This window comes from Pristis pectinata, chromosome 1, assembly GCF_009764475.1.
Source record: "Pristis pectinata isolate sPriPec2 chromosome 1, sPriPec2.1.pri, whole genome shotgun sequence".
In the NCBI taxonomy this organism is placed as follows: Eukaryota; Metazoa; Chordata; class Chondrichthyes; order Rhinopristiformes; family Pristidae; genus Pristis; species Pristis pectinata.
Window position 1 is genome coordinate 89,408,212 of NC_067405.1, and position 16,671 is coordinate 89,424,882.

A 16,671-nucleotide genomic window follows, 5' to 3' on the forward strand; every position below is an offset into this window, starting at 1 on the left:
GGTGACACCACCTCAGAAGTGCTTCACTGGGTAAGGTGGAATGCTCTAAGGTTGTGGAAAGCTCAATACAAATCCAAAAACTGGAAATCTGAAATAAAAGTGGATAGTGCTGGCAGTTTGCAGCAAGTCAGGCCCCACCTGTGGAGAGAAAAACAGGGCTAATGTTACAATTGATGAAAGACCATCGAGCTGAAGCAATTCCCTCTCCTTTCTTGTTGTCTGATCTGCTGAGTATTTCCAGCATTTTCTGCTTTTATTCAACATTCTACATAAATGAAGCCCTTCTGTTTTAGTCATCTTTTGCAGGCTTTGCAGCTAATGTTTGCCCAGTGTCCACATTGGCTTGCAGTCGATTGCCAAGCACTTGTCAATCAAATGAAGGTTAAGATAAGATAAGATCTTTATTAGTCACATGTACATCGAAACACACAGTGAAATACATCTTTTGTGTAGAGTGTTCTGGGGGCAGCCAACAAGTGTTGTCACGCTTCCGGCGCCTACATAGCATGCCCACAACTTCCTAACCCGTACGTCTTTGGAACGTGGGAGGAAACTGGAGCACCTGGAGGAAACCCATGCATATCCCATTTAGAAGTAATCCAGCAGATGGGTAAAGACACAGATTACTGCATTGAGGTGAATACTGCAGGATGATTAAGTGAGGATGGTTCATGTTGAACATACCAGACTAATTTATAGAAAATATACTAGTTAGAGTAGGACATACTCTGGAACCGCATCACAAGACCACCTCACCCCACACTCCTGCATCTGGGTACCAGGCACATCTGAACTCAGTGCCCTGCTCCTGCATCAATGGGAAACAATTACTCTCTTCATTACCCAACAGTGCCAATCAAGCAACCTTTTCTGCCCACGTCTAATAATTTGTATGATGGTTCAAAGAATTTTGATTTTAAAAGGCAACATTATTTTTTCCCCTTGTGATTTTTTTTATCCCCCTCAAGTTTTGCTCATGGCTAGAGATTAGGTTGTGATTTCTGGAGACTGTAGGCAAATTCCTGCAGCATTGACAACTTTAATGTTAGATCAAGACTCTGATTCATAGCCATAGCTGGCAAATAAAGCCTATTATAGTAGTCACCACTGGGCATGAAGTATCTGTTATTCATGTTGGAAACCTAAAAGAAATAAAGCCTTGCTTTTATAACATGGCTTCCCTGTCCTCAGGATGTCCCAAAGTACATTGCAGCTAATGAAGGAGTTTTCAAATGTTGCAATAAAAGAATCCTTTGTACTGAAGACAGATTTTTTTGGAAATGCTCACTTAAGTCAACCAGCCTCCATGCAGCAAGAATAAAAACCAACACAGAATTCACCACCTCGATTCTCCCTCCTGCTCAGTGTAATGATTAGCAGGGTCCTGTAGTTATATAATTTAAAGGGACTCCAGTGTCCCAGTAATCTTTACCCCTCAATTAGCATCAAAATTCATTATCTGCTCATTTTCTCTTTGCTGTTTAACAAATGTTGGTTTGTGCAAAATGGTTGCAAGGTTTTTCGTAAATCACAATGGTGAGCACACTTAAGCAGCACTTTGTTAGCTGTAATGTGCTTTGGGATGCCTGGAGGTTGTGAAGGACTCTACATAAATGTAATTTTTTTTCTTCTTATAAAATAGTAAGAGAAAATGGGTGAAACATGCAGTAATTCAATTGACCTCTCTGGCGTTAACCAACTCACTATCAAAGCATATTTTATTTTCAGCTCTCCTACATCCACAGTACCTTGCCTCAATCTCTGTCACATCTTCCAGCTCTATAAGCATTTGAGAACTCTGTACTTTTCCCATCCTAGCCTCTTGAGTGTCTATCACTCTCTTTGCTTTGCTGTTGGTGGTCATGCATTCAGCCCCAGGTTTGGGTTTCCCTTCCTAAGCCTTTCATCCTCTCCACCTCTTTCACCTGCTTTAAGATGCTCCTTAGAACCAACCTCCAAAACCTAGTTTCTGATTTCTTGACCTAATACATCCTCTGTGGCTCCATGTAAATTATTGTCCAGTCAGGTTCCCATGAGATGAATTGGGCCAATTTATTTTACTAAGGCACTTTCAGAAAGAATGCTTTGAGATACTTAATTATTATCTATAGGCAATTATCATTACCTTGGACTGTGTCTCAGTAGAGGTAGTGTGCACTGAACCCCTGCCTAATTGGACTTGCTTAGCTCTGCAGACAAACAGCACAGTTTCTTTCGGCTAATCCTAATACTTCTCCACCAGCGTAGGCGAACAGATATAGTACTTAAAAACTCACTGCCCCTTTGAAGCTGTGGATAGCATGGTGACAGAAAGGGATTCAGGAACGTTGGGGACGTGCCCAGTGCACTCAGGAACCCCCAGGGACACCCAGAATATCTTGAGCACTGACCATTATTATAAATAATGAAAGAAAATATTTAAATGACACTAAAAGGAATCAAGCTGACAGATCTGTTGGCTCTATTCACTTTTCCCTTGGACTCATCATTCTTTGCTGTTTGTCGGTCCATGGTAATGTGAATGGTTTATATGGGTTTTCAGGAACTCTGATAGTCCCAAACAATTAGTCCTGGCAGTAAACAAGTACACAAATTGCTTCCCACATTGCGTAAGTGCTTTCATTAACTTGTGATAGGTCCTTCAATCAAAATCACTTAATTCAAATGACTGAATAATACGACACTTTCAAAGCATTACATTGCCACTTTGCTGTTTTATTTCTGCTCCTTAATTCACTTCTTTTGTGAGCCTTACATTCCCACTGTGCTCTTCCTGCATGCAAGTGAATGGATAATTAAGTTCTTCTTCTCGTGTTTGATTTCAGGAGCTCAAGGTGCATTTCAAGTGAACAGCTCTAATTGTTTGAATTCAGGCTCTTCCCAATACTTCCCATAAGGCAAGAGCCACAGTAGGTCTGCAGGAAGTAACATCATTTAGTCCAGATGATTCAGATTGAATTGATTTTTTAGGAACTGAACTAATAGGTACACAATGGATTAATTATCAGATCAAAGTCAATAATGAAGCAATATCACTTCAGTGCTTTGCATAGATTCACATATGGGAAATAAAAGGACTTGAATTTTTATAGCACCTATTGCAACCTCAGAACAAGCTAAAGCACTTCACCAATGCTGTATTTTTAGTATAGAAAATCATCTGTGCACAGGAAGCTTCCATAAGGAGCAAAGTTAAAATGACTAGATAGTTGTAAGAAATATAATCTTACAGTGCTATTTATTTTCAGTTTAATGCAATTGAGCATAATTTTTTTCTGCATTGACAGTGATGCTTTTGATCATTTTACATCCTCTCTGAAATTCCAACCTGAGCCATGCTTGCACGTTTGATGCAAGTTCTGCACAGGATGATGTCATTCTCAGTGCAAAGCTCCTATTGAAGCACTCCCGGGGAACCTGGGCCATTCTATCCCAGGAGAGTCAACTAATGGACAGTCCTAGGACAACCAGGTCTACCCAGTCTATTGCCAGACTGGGACACCTGCCAGGTTAATGCCTTACTTACTGTGCATCTTCTGGCAGACCCAACCCCTGGCACTGCGGCAACCCACTGCACTCATCACCACTCCCCAGTTGGGAACTGAATCCATGAGGCCCCACTGGTCCCACTTGTCAAGACCCTGATCCCCTGAGACACAGACCTATTCTTCCTGGCTTCCTGGTTCTGTGATGTACTGAGCTCCCACTAGATGCCTTAATCAACACACAACCCCCAACAACAACCCCCACTGCCATTTTCCTCATTAGCCCATTCCTTGGCCCAATGTCTCCCTGCTTCAAAGAGCAAAGCCCCCAATCCCTCACTAATGCCTCTCCACCCCACCTCCGCCACAGCAGAGGGTGCTGACATCTTCCCAGCCCTACCTCTCCCCAGCCCCTGCACTCCCTACAACTCCACCATAACATAGGACCATGACAGCAACCCTCCCCCAATTGGGTGTACAGCTGCCAGCCATCCCTGACCTGACCTCCCTCTGGACTACTGGGCAGCACACTTCGATTAGCAAGAAAGTGAAAGTAGCAACACAAGTAGATAAGGTGGTAAAGAAGGTGTACGGCATGCTTGCCTTCATCAGTCGGGGAAATTAATATAAAAGTCGGGAAGTCACGTTGCAGCTGTATAAAACTTCAGTGAGGCCACATTTGGAGTTTTCTGATAAACTTCAGCGAGGCCACATTTAGAGTTTTGTGTGCAGTTCTGGTCACCATACTCCAGGAAGGATGAGGAGGCTTTGGAGAGGGTGCAGAAGAGGTTCACCAGGATGTTGCCTGGATTGAAGAGTATTAGCTATTAGGAGCAGTTGGACAAACTTGGATTGTTTTCTCTGGAGCATCAGAGGCTGAGGGGAGACTTGATGGAAGTTTATAAAATTATGAGAGGCATAAATAGGGTAGATGGTCAGAGTCTTTTTCCTAGAGTGGCAATGTCAGTAACAAAAGGCAGAGGTTTAAGGTGAGAGGGGAAGAATTAAAGTAGATTACAAGGCTGTGATCTTAGATCTCAGATCTAAATGTTAGATATAAAAGTTTTTTATACAGAGAGTTGTAGGTGCCTGGAATGTGCTCCCAGGGGAGGTGGTAGAAGCAGATATATACCCATTTTTAAGAGGCATTTAGACACACACATGAACAGGCAAGGAATAGAGGGATACAGACCATACGCAAGGAGATGAGATTAATTTAGATAGGGGTGATGCGGTGATGCGGATATGGTGAGCCAAAGGAGTGTTCCTGTGCTGCACGGTTCTATGTTCTATGTCCTACGTTCGATGTTCTATGTGCAATTCCTTGGCTGCAGCTGAAGTCTGTAACAAGAGCACAATGACTAGAGCGAGTGCACATGGGTTGTCTGGTTTAGTGATATTGGTTGGGGGATAGATATTGGCCAGGATGCTGGGGAGAGCACCCTTCTTCACGGGTGCTTTTCCATCAACTTACAGGACAGGTGGGACCTCAACTTAGTGTCCAGAAGACAAATGTCTAACAGCGGAGCTCCCTGTTGAGACTGTAAGGGAGTGTCAGTCTCGACTTTGTGTAAAGTCAGGACACCAGCCTTGAAGTGAGACTTGAATCTAAAAGCTTCTTATTCCATATTTCCATATGTCATAGAAGGAGGCCATTCACCCATTGAGTCTATGCTGTCACACAGAGCAATCCCATTCATTGACTAATTATCCCTGTAATCTATTCTTTCCACATTCCCAACAACAACCCCAGATTCTACCACTCACTTACACGAGGGGCAATTTAAAGTGGCCAAATAATCTACAAATCCACTCACCTTTGGGATGTGGGAGGAAGCTGGTGCAGCCAGGGGAAACCCACGCGGGCACGAGAACATGCAAACTCCACACAGGCAGCATCGGAGGTCAGGATTGAACCAGCGTCTCTGGCACTGTGAGGCAGCAGCTCTACTCGTTGCACCATTGTGCTGCCCAACCCTGAGGTGAGAGTGCCACCAGATGAGCCACAGTTACCTCCATGTTAATATCTCTTCACATAGGAGGTTTTCACCGCCTGTTGTTAGAAGGACTACCTTTGTGTTAGGTTTCGGGACACTTTACAAGTCTGCTGCTTTGTTGGACCACAGAGAGTCGAAATGATAGGATAAATCACATGACAATGACTCAAATATTACACTGTGACTGCAAATCAGTGCCCTAAGTCAGACCTCTCCCCTCAGAAGGATGATAAGATTTCTTTATTAGTCACATGTACACCGAAACACACAGTGAAATACATCTTTTGCGTAGAGTGTTCTGGGGGCAGCCCGCAAGTGTCGCCACGCTTCTGGCGCCAACATAGCTTGCCCACAACTTGTTAACCTGTACGTCTTTGGAATGTGGGAGGAAACCGGAGCACCCAGAGGAAACCCACGCAGTCACGGGGAGAACGTACAAACTCCTTACAGACAGTGTCCGGAATTGAACCCAGGTCGCTGTTGCTGTAATAGTGTTATGCTAACCGCTACCCTACCGTGCCTGCCCTGTATCTGTGAAAAGATACAAGCCTAGAAACTAGATCCATTTGCACTTGTTTTTGTATGCACAAATCGCACATAGGGAGTGGATTTATCCAGAGTAGATTACACTGGTGATCACTGCCAGGTGAAACCCCGGCCAGTGGGAAAAATTGGCCCAGCATTCTTCGTACCATTCATCTTGGCATGACTGATAGCTGTCCACCTAATGACATCATCTAACGGCCGTGCATGTCTCCTCCACTGCTGGCAGAGCTTGGAGCTTGTGGGCCAACTCGCCACCTTTGGAGTTCACTCACAGAAAAACCAGCAGAACATTGTCCGGTAATGAGATGGCAAGTAAAGGGACAGTATTGTGACATTGAAACTGCCAGTTTTCAATGGTCCAGCATTATGGAAGATGTATCAGTGAAGTCTCTCTGTCTGATCACAGACTCTCTGTACAGATCATCTCTGAGTGTTCTGATCTCTGGCCCCTTGTCCAGTCCCCACCTTGCAGTGAATTGGGGACACTCAGAGCATGAGATTAGATCAGGGCCAGACACTCACATTGGAGTTGTATAGGCACAGAGAGCACTGCATTACCCCCTTTCCCACATTTTCCCTCACCTCCCTGGCTGCAACGAAGAGAGTTCTTTAAACTCTGACCTTCCAGCAGTCACTGTGGCAATGACATGGCAGCTATGAGCTCAGCATATGGCTCTTGGTGGGAACCATACAGGTCCCAATTTAGTGTATGATGCTGTGTGCTTCTAACAGAGCTTTGCCCAGTTTCACAGATTACTTGGGGAGAGTTGAGTGCTTTGTACAGCACATGTTTAGTGCACTAAAAGGGGCTGAACTCCCAAGTTCTAGGCAATGTCGTGCAACTATTTCAGAATTCAAAAACACAAGCATGCCAGACAAGTGTCCACAGAAACTCCTGCACACACACATACAGACACACACATTCACAAGCGTGTATGCATACATACACACCACATGCATACACACACAGACACGTACACACTCACACGCACGTACAAACCGGTGCACACGTGTACATGCACACATGAACACACATACACATGTACATAGACATAAATGCATGTGGACATCCATTAACACACTCACAAGCACATGCACACATGCTCGTTCACACACAGGCACAGACACACACTAAATACACACATACATTAGAATTCTGAACCTGAAGCAAAATTATAATCAGGCATTATAGAAATAACTGTCCTTGGCTCCAGTTGGAGGCTGACAGTGCCTATTAGATGTATGATCAGTGCCTGATGACCAGGGGTTTTGAACATCGATGCTTGCTTTGGAAACAATGGGCAGTTCAGAGGACCACTGGGGCCCTGTGTTTCCAAGTTTTGCAAACAGCTGCCTCATCAGCATAACTCAACTGATATGATGAGTCTCTGACTTACACATCCTAACCTCTAGGGCCCATTGCTCTTTACTGTGCAGTGCCACTGTGATAAGACTATTGAACGGTTCCCTTATACAATGAGATGGACTCTGACCTCACGATCTACTTTGTTGTGACCTTGCACCTTATTGCACTGCACTTTCTCTGTAGCTGTGACACTTTACTCTGTACTGTTATTGTTTTTACCTGTACTACCTCAATGCACTCTGTACTAACTCAATGTAACTGCACTGTGTAATGAATTGACCTGTACGATCGGTTTGTAAGACAAGCTTTTCACTGTACCTCGGTACAAGTGACAATAATAAACCAATACCAATACCAATACCAATACCAATACCAGTGTTTAATTTCCACTGTATCTCCATAGCCTCTTACAGTAATGCAGATAACTTTGGTTTATTCCAGCAAGTGCTCTCTGGTCCACCGTTGAGGTTGCAGATATGCTCTTGGCTGACAATGTAGTGCCTTCCACCTTCAACCATAAGTCTCCGTGCAGGATTGTGTTACCCACCCTTGAGAAGGTGGTGGTGAGCCACCTTCATGGACTGCTGCAGTCCTTCTGGTGAAGGTTCTGCTACAGTGCAGTTGGAAAGGGAGTTCCAGGATTTAGACCAAGCAACCATGAACACACGGTGATATTTTTCCAAGTCAGGATTCATAGAAACATACAGCACAGGAGCAGGCCCCTTCAGCCTCCCTCGTCTATGCCGACTGTGATCCTACCTATGCTAATCCCATTTGCCTGCATTAGACCCGTCTCCCTCTACTCCTCTCCTATCTGTGTACTTGTTCAAATGCCTTTAACATATTGTCATTGTATCTGCCTCCACCACCTCCTCAGGCAGCTCATTTCAGATATTCACCACCCTAGGTGTGAAAAATTTGCGTCTCAGATCTCCTTTAAGTTTCTCCCCTCTCACCTTAAACCTATGCTCTCTAATTTTAGACTCTTCTGCCCTGGGAAAAGGTTTCTATCTATCCTATCTATACCCCTCATAATTTGGGACCAATGTTTTGTACAACTGCAACATGACATCCCAACTCTGACATTCAATGCCTCGGCCTACAAAGGCGAGCATGCACAGTTCATTTCACTACTCTGTCCACCAGTATTGCCACTTTCAGGGTGTTAGGGACTTGAATTCCAAGGCCTCTCTGTACATCAATGTTCCTAAGGTCCCTGCCATTTACTTGACATGTCGTACCAGAATTCGACTTTCCAAAGTGCATTACCTCACACTTATCTGGATTAAGTTCCATCTGCCAATGCTCTACCCAATTTTCCAGCTATGTCCTGCTGTAATCTTAGAAAACCCTTCTTGCTATCCACAACACCACCAGTTCTCGTGTCATCTGCAAACTTACTCATCGTACCTTCTCCATTCACATCCATGTCATTAAAATATATCATAAATAACAAAGGTTGCAGCTCAATCCCTGTGTTATACCACCCGTCACAGACTTCCAATCAGAAAAGCAACCTTCCACCACTGTCCTCTGCCTCCTATCACCATGTATGTATAAAGTATGGCCATAAAGGTCAGTCCCAGTTTTGATCAAGGTCTCCTCACAATATCATATTGGAGCAATGCTCATTACTTGGAGAACGATGATGAATCAAACCAAATTCACATTTTGTAATAGCTGTTTACGTTCTTTGTTTAATGTCAATAATCTATAAATTAAAACTATTATGCCAACCCATGATATTCATGTTTGTCCTTTGAATTCCCTTTGGATGATGAGTTCATCTCAGAATCAGGGCAGCAGTGGAAGCATTAAGGCACAGCTGTCTTGATCCAAGACCACCCTTGCTTCTGAACTGAGTAGCCTACTGTGGCAGTATTCCGCTGTTGCCAATGTGAGTCTTCAAAAATGTGATTCACTTTGATAAACTTCATCCCTCTTGTGTGTAAAATCACAGACGTTAAGCTCTGGCACCTGTGTTCTGCCTACAGGCACTTTTCTACTTTCAGCCAATATTTCTGGTCTTAATTGCATTCTTGCAATCCCTAACGTCTGTAGTTCAGTAGCTTGTGATCTGTTGATTTCAATGGATATTGGTTAAACGTTTACCACATTCCAGCTATAAATGTAAGCTTCAAATTTAACATGGTTTGTATCCCGTTTCCCTGGTGATTAATATTCTTGATCCATGTGAGAATGCTTGTCAATTCCATGTCATTGCTGCTCTGTCCAGACTGAGCAATGTAGAGTAACTTCTTTCCTGAAATTATAAATACTGTTGTGTCTGCAACAGCTCTTTCAGGCCATTGCATTCCTTCTCCCCCGGCAATCACTCTATCTCCCTTTGTGGTAAATCTCTGAGCAGTTTCACTCTGATAGATTTGGGAGAAATCTGCTTTTGATGAGGTGCCACACAAGAGATTACTAAAGAAGATCAGAGCCCTTGGTGTTAGGGGGTAGTATCCTGGCAGGGGTTGAGGATTGGTCACCGGTCAGAGAACAGCAGGAATATACGGGTTATTGTTGGGTTGGGAGGCTGTGACTGGAGGGATGTTGCAGGGATTGGTACTGGGACCCCAACCCACAATCTGTATCAATGGTTTGGCTGAGGGGGATTGAACGACACTTACCAGTTTGCTGATCATACAAAGCTGAGTGGCAGTCCAGGCTGTGAGGAGCATGCGGATGGACTTCAGGGAGACAGGTTTACGTGAATGAAGGAAGAAGCAGCAGATGGAATATAATGTGAAAAATGAGAGTTCCTTTTACCCCTTCTGTCTCCAACTGGCCAGGTAGCCTATATCTTCCTGCAGTCTCAAATGTTCCACCTCACTGTCTTTAACACGGCTAGTTTTTATATCATATACAAACTTCTTTATCATTCCCTCTACCCTCAGCTCTAAATCATTAACACACATTACAAACAGTAAAGGATCAAGTAATGGGACCTGTGGAGGCCCAATTCCTGGTGCATTATATCCATTTAAGAGTATTTCTTGCCTAAGAAGTTCCTTTATATATACACCACCTCATAATTACTTTCGACGAGGGTGGACTTCCAGGTGTTTATCACTGTCTCAAATATCTACTTAAAATATTTATCCAAATCTTCCATCAGAAATTTGATCTCCAGTCCATCCACTAGGTCACGCACCTCACATTGAAAGGTTTCTGATGCTCAGCTGCTCCTGAATGGCGTTCACTTTCAACCAGACCATCCGAAAGGTGTCTGGAATGTGGGAACACACAGTGCTTATTTTTCAAGATTCACATACCTGAACTCATTGTGGATGTTGTGAGTTATTTAAACCTTCACACCTTTGAGGCAGGCACCTGTTTCTTCAATAGTTTGTGTCGGGAGCAGACTTGCATGACCCCCTTGCTTAAGGTTTTATGATCTATGGAGCTGTGTAGCGCACCATTCTTCTTGAATATAAACAGCCTTGAAACTATGATGGAGGTCAGCTTTGTTACAGCAGTGGTGATATCCTGTCTGACCAAAAGTGATGATGTCCTGTTGACCAGGTCATCCACAATTTTCTTCAGATTAACACTTAAAGCCACTGGTACAAAACATGGAACATATTGGATCAGTTCTAATACTTTGCCAAGCCTAATTCTGTATTCTCTGTCAGCTTATTCTACCGAACATTTAAGGATGTTTCAGTTTACACATGCCTTTGTTCAAGGTCTGTAGTCATTGGGCATACTTATTGTTCCTGCAATTGTTGTCATTCTATTAAATTCACCTTTACTGTGCACCCAGGTGAGCCTTCCTTCTTTGCCAAGGATGGATTGCACTTCAGGTGGCTCTTACTCACGCAGTATACAGGTTACACCAAGATTCATAACTGGGCCTCAAATGGGGCAACAAAACTCTTCATAAGCTACAATATCAGTCTTAAATGACTTTTCCTTTGCACTCTTAAAATTTATTGATGATTTTTGGTGTGGGTGAAGTTGAATTACACTAATTAATGTGCCCGTATGTATTTGAAATCTTAAAGGTTGCCATATTCCAGCTAATCACCCAAGTTAATAGGATGGGCCTCACTGATGACAATAACAATTTAAATTGGTAACAGCTTATTATTGTCACATGTACCACGGTACAGTGAAAAACTTTGTTTTGAATGCCGTCCATACAGATCATTTCATCACAACAGTGCATTGAGGAAGTACAAGGGATAAACAATAACAGAATGCAGAATAAAGTGTTACAAAGAAAGTGCAGTGCAGGTAGACTGCATGACGAGGTAGACTGTAAGATCAAGAGTCCAGTTTATCGTACCGGGGACTGTTCAATAGTCTTATAACAGTGGGATAGAAGCTGTCCTTGACCCTGGTGGTACTTGCTTTCCGGCTTTTGTATCTTCTGCTCAATGGGAGGGGGGAGAAGAGAGGAATTCAGGGGTGGGTGGGGTCTTTGATTATGTTGGCTATTTTACCGAGACATCAAGAAGTGTAGACAGAGGCGATGGAGGGGAGGCTGGTTTCCGTGATGTGCTGAGCTGTGTCCACAACCCTCTGCAATTTCTTATCCTTATTCCATCCATCTGGCCTGTTTGGGCAATTTATTTCCATCGTATTTTTATTGGGAAGTGGTTGGCTTTTCTGTGCTTGTTGCTCATCTTGCCAAAAGGCATGCCTCACTCCTGGGGATTGCGTGGTCCTTCTCAAATGTCAGCACTCCTAAGTCTTTCAGGATTGGTTAGGATGGGGTTGAAGCTTGCATCTGTTTTGCTTTGGGTCTTCCCTAGCATTATCCACTCACATTCTGTCCAATGAGTTTGAGTTGCTTCATCCACCTTCGTCAAGGTTAGGTTGGCCTCTTAAGGGACACAGAGGTGCAGCGTTCAGTGCTTCTACCTCACAGCTCTAGCAAACTCACGTTCAATTCTGCCCTCGGGTGCTGTCTGTTTGCATATAAGAGAACCTTAGTGAAATCTATAGGATCAGAAAGTACGGATAATTGGGGAATCCCTTTAGAATCTATTGAGTCCAAACTCGTGGGCTATGGAAGGCCATAGAAATATTTGTAGGGTATCAACTCATGAATTTCTTGGGAATCACAACTGAACCTGCAGTGTCTAAAATATGGGAAAATAATGGGAAATCAAGGCTGGGATCTGAATTCAAGTATCAAGGAGGAGAATTAGAGCAGAATCTAATTGGAAGAGATGAGGAGAGAAGTGAATCAGAGACCAAGCAAAATATGAGCAATCAGAATTGCAAGTTTAAGATGCTCAAAACCATTGGCATTGTTGAATGGCCACATGGTAGGGATTATTGTCATAGAGTTTGACAGGGACCCCCTTATTTTCATCAAATCATCCATCTGCTTTCAATAACTGAGCATAAGAAATATTTTTATAGATTTTGTACTAAATTTCCATTGCTTTTGGACCTAAAAACTCATCTGGAATTGGTTTAATAATTATTTTAAAGAATATGATCTGTTATACAGTGAAAATATTTTTTATTACCAGGACAAATGCACTTTGTATTCATTTTTGGGATCAGGGCATTTAATAAGTATTTATTGCCCATCCCCAAATGCCTTTGAGATGGTGTTGGTGAAGCCCTTCTGATGAATGCGCTCCCTTAGTGCTGTTGGTTGAAGTGTTCCAGTATATACTACAATGAAAGGATTGGTGATGTATTTCCAGGTCAGGTCAGTGTGTGACTAGGAGAGGAACCTGGTGGTGTTCTTATGAATCTGCTGCCCTTGTCCTTCTTGGTGGTAGAGGTCATGGGTTTGGGAGCACTGTCAGCATAGCTTAGGCAAGTAACTGCAGTACCTTTTGTAGATGGGTCACACAGCACCCATTGTGCTTTGGAGGGAATGAATGCTTAGGGTAGTTGATAGGTTGCCTGTGGAAGCCCTCTGTGGGAGAGACTTACCAGAAAGGTTATTCTGGGAGCTCAAGTCCTAAGACCTGTTCCTAGTGCCAGAAGGAATTTAATGATCTCACATGTATAGTCAAGCTCACAAAAGCAATCAGCAAATTCATCTCCCAGTGACTAAATAACCACAGTCACACCCTGCTCAATGCATTGTAATTCACCATGCTCAATGCAATCCAACCCCTTTTTCGCAGTTACCACTGGGCAGGAGGTACAGAAGCCTGAAGTCCCACACCACCCAGGTTCAGGAACAGCTATTTTTCTACGACCATCAGGTTCTTGAACCGACCTGCACACCCTAGTCACTACCTCAGCAATGGACCAAAAGGACCACCTCTTGCTCTCCCATGGAGTTGTCTCTGATTGTGTCTTTGTTTTTTGCACTAAGGTCTTGTTTTTGCAGTCTTTTTTTCTCTCTTACTGTGTTGTATAGTTTATGTATAATTTATATTCTGTGTGTTGTCTGTACCTATGTGCCTGTGATGCTGCTGCAAACGTTTCATTGTACCTGCACCTCATCATACTTGTGCATATGACAATAAACTCAAGTTGACTTGACAACAGCCTCTGTCTATCATGACTCCTACTTAACATTCATATCATGCACTTTCCACTACTATAATATTTACACATATGTCTCACAGCTGACATACATTTCTAGCTATTCAACCAGGAGATGCTAGGGAGAAACTGTGGACTGTTGTGGCAGATGAAGGGTGTGTCATATCGTTCCCTCACATTGTCATATAGAGAAGAGAGTGTTTACCAAGGAAACCATGCCTAACAACAAAGAAATGATGGTGCACTCATATCTAATCCTCCTGACATCTCACACCAGTTCCCTTCCAGTTTCACAAGATGCAGACAGTTTTAAACTATACTCGTATCAGGATCCCGAGATTTCCCACCTGCTGAGTTCATGGAAACAGGAAACTACAGGTGGGTTGGTCTACCATCAGTAATAGGGAAAATTCTCAAATCTATTATTAAGGAAATGTGAACAGGGCACTTAGTAAGTTAACAACAGGATTGGGCAGAGACAACTTTCTTTTTCTTTTGAAAGAAAAATCAAGATTGATAAATCTGTTAGAGTTTTAAGGTTGCAACTAACTGGTTGTAAAGACAACCATTTGATGTGGTGTGTTTGCACTTTTGGAGGCCTTTGATAAGGTGCCACACAAGAGGTTAAAATGAACAAAATTAGTGTGTATGTTATAAGGGATAGAAAATAAACTGCTGGAGGAACTCAGCGGGTCAAGCAGCATCTGTGGAGGCAAAGGAATGGTCCACGTTTTTGCCCCAGATTCCAGCATCTGCAGTCTCTTGTGTCTCCATGTTATAAGGGGTAATATGCTGGTATTGAGTTAGGGTTGGTTAATGGACTTAAAACAGAGAATTGGAATTGACTATCTTTGGGTTAGGAGGTTGTGACTAGTGTTACGGACTCAGTGAAAGTCCCTTTAAGATAGAGAGTGTGTGTGTATGTGTGTGTGGGGCGTGCTTACGTCAATAGAAGATAAAGGACGTAATGACATTGTTGAAGAAGTCAGAAGAAGAAGGAGAGAGAGAGAGAAGGGAGAGAGACACCAGCCTGCTTGTTTTCTCTATCGATGGATGAGAAACAATAACTGTGTTTGCCACTGAAACCCATGTATGGAAGTTGGAAGCAATCCAGTGGAGTTCACTTTGTTGCTGACCTGTAGAAGGAAACAGGTATTTATGTGTGGACGACCATGGTTCGGATGCTTTTCGGGGTGAGGAAGTCACTACCGAGTAAACACTGAAGTGTCGTTTGGGTTCCATCGTGGAACATTTAGATTTCGTATCTACTCTCTCTATGTTTCTCTACGTCTACGTTTTATCTTCGGACAACGGTGGTTGTTGAAGAAGCCCTTGCTCATGTTTCACCTTATGGCTTGCGGAACTGAACTTTAAGAACCATTCCGGAACTGGGAGTTTTGGACTTTGTCACACACACACACGAAGAGTTTAGTTTTGGGGTTAACGTTTGAGGTTTAACATTTTTGAATTCTAACATACTAACATTTTTACTTTTATTTTACGTATTATCATAAGTAGTAATTAATAAAATAGTTTTTAACACTGAATCATGCTCAGTGTGTTTCTTTTGTTGCTGGTTCGTGACACTAGTGAAATGCCATAGGCATTGATGGTGAGACCCCAGCTTTGGAACAAGTTTAATATGTTTGCTAATGATAAAAAGAATTGGAATTAGTTTATTTTCATCAGGTACCTAGATACAGTGAAAAACTTAGTTTTGTAAGCCATCCATACAGATCATTACAAAACATAAGTACATTGAGGTAGTACAAGGGAAGAGCAAAGACAGAATGCAGAATATTGTGTTACTGTTACAGTTACAGAGAAAGTGCAGTGCAGGTAGACAATAAGGTGCAAGGGCCATGATGAGGAAGATTGTGAGGTCAAGAGTTCATCTTTAAGGTACAAAAGGTCTGTTGATGAGTCTCATAACAGCGGGATAGAAGCTATCCTTGAGCCTGGTGGTGCGTGTTTTCAAGCTTTTGTATCTTCTGCCCGATGGAAAGGGGGAAAGAGAGAATGACCGGAGTGGAGGGGTCCTTGATTATGTTGGCTGCTTTCCCAAGGCAGTGGGATGTTGTGTATTGCGCTGTCTTCCAGATCAAACCCCAATAAGCAACTATTTAAATAACACCGAAGTGCTGTGCCTTCATACAATTCAAACCTGTTTTATTCCCATAGAGTTGTACAGAAACAGACTCTTTGGCCTACAATGTCAATGCTGCCCATTGTACCTATCTACACTAATCCCATTTACCTGCAATAGGTCCTTAGCCTTTTATGCCTCGGCAATTCAAGTACCTGTCCAGGTGCTTCTTAAAGGCCTCCACCACCTCTTCAGCATTCTAGTCTGTGTGAAAAAAATCCCCATTGTATCCCTGCTAATCCTTCTACCTCTCACCTATATCTTCTCGTGTTAGACACCCCAGCAAACGTAAGAGATTTTTACAATCTACCATACCTCATAGTTTTATATGCCTCTGTCAGGTGGCCTCTATTGTGTGTGGCCCAGATGGAAATATGCTGCCCAATGTGTTTGGACGGTTTGTAGGAGGATTTATGTCACATGTTGCTTATCCTGGATCCTTGGGCCGTGTTGACAATTCATTGTTACAGGTAGCATATGGTACACAGTAATGCCACAACAAATGGTGAATGGAATTGTTTTCAAATGGAGAGCCACAAGTAATAAAAGAAGGATAATTTGATTGAATTTCTACCTTTAGAATCAACACTGATCCAATATTGGCTAATACGATCATGATGTGAAGGCTTCAAATGGACGGCAAGTTGGGTTATGGACTGA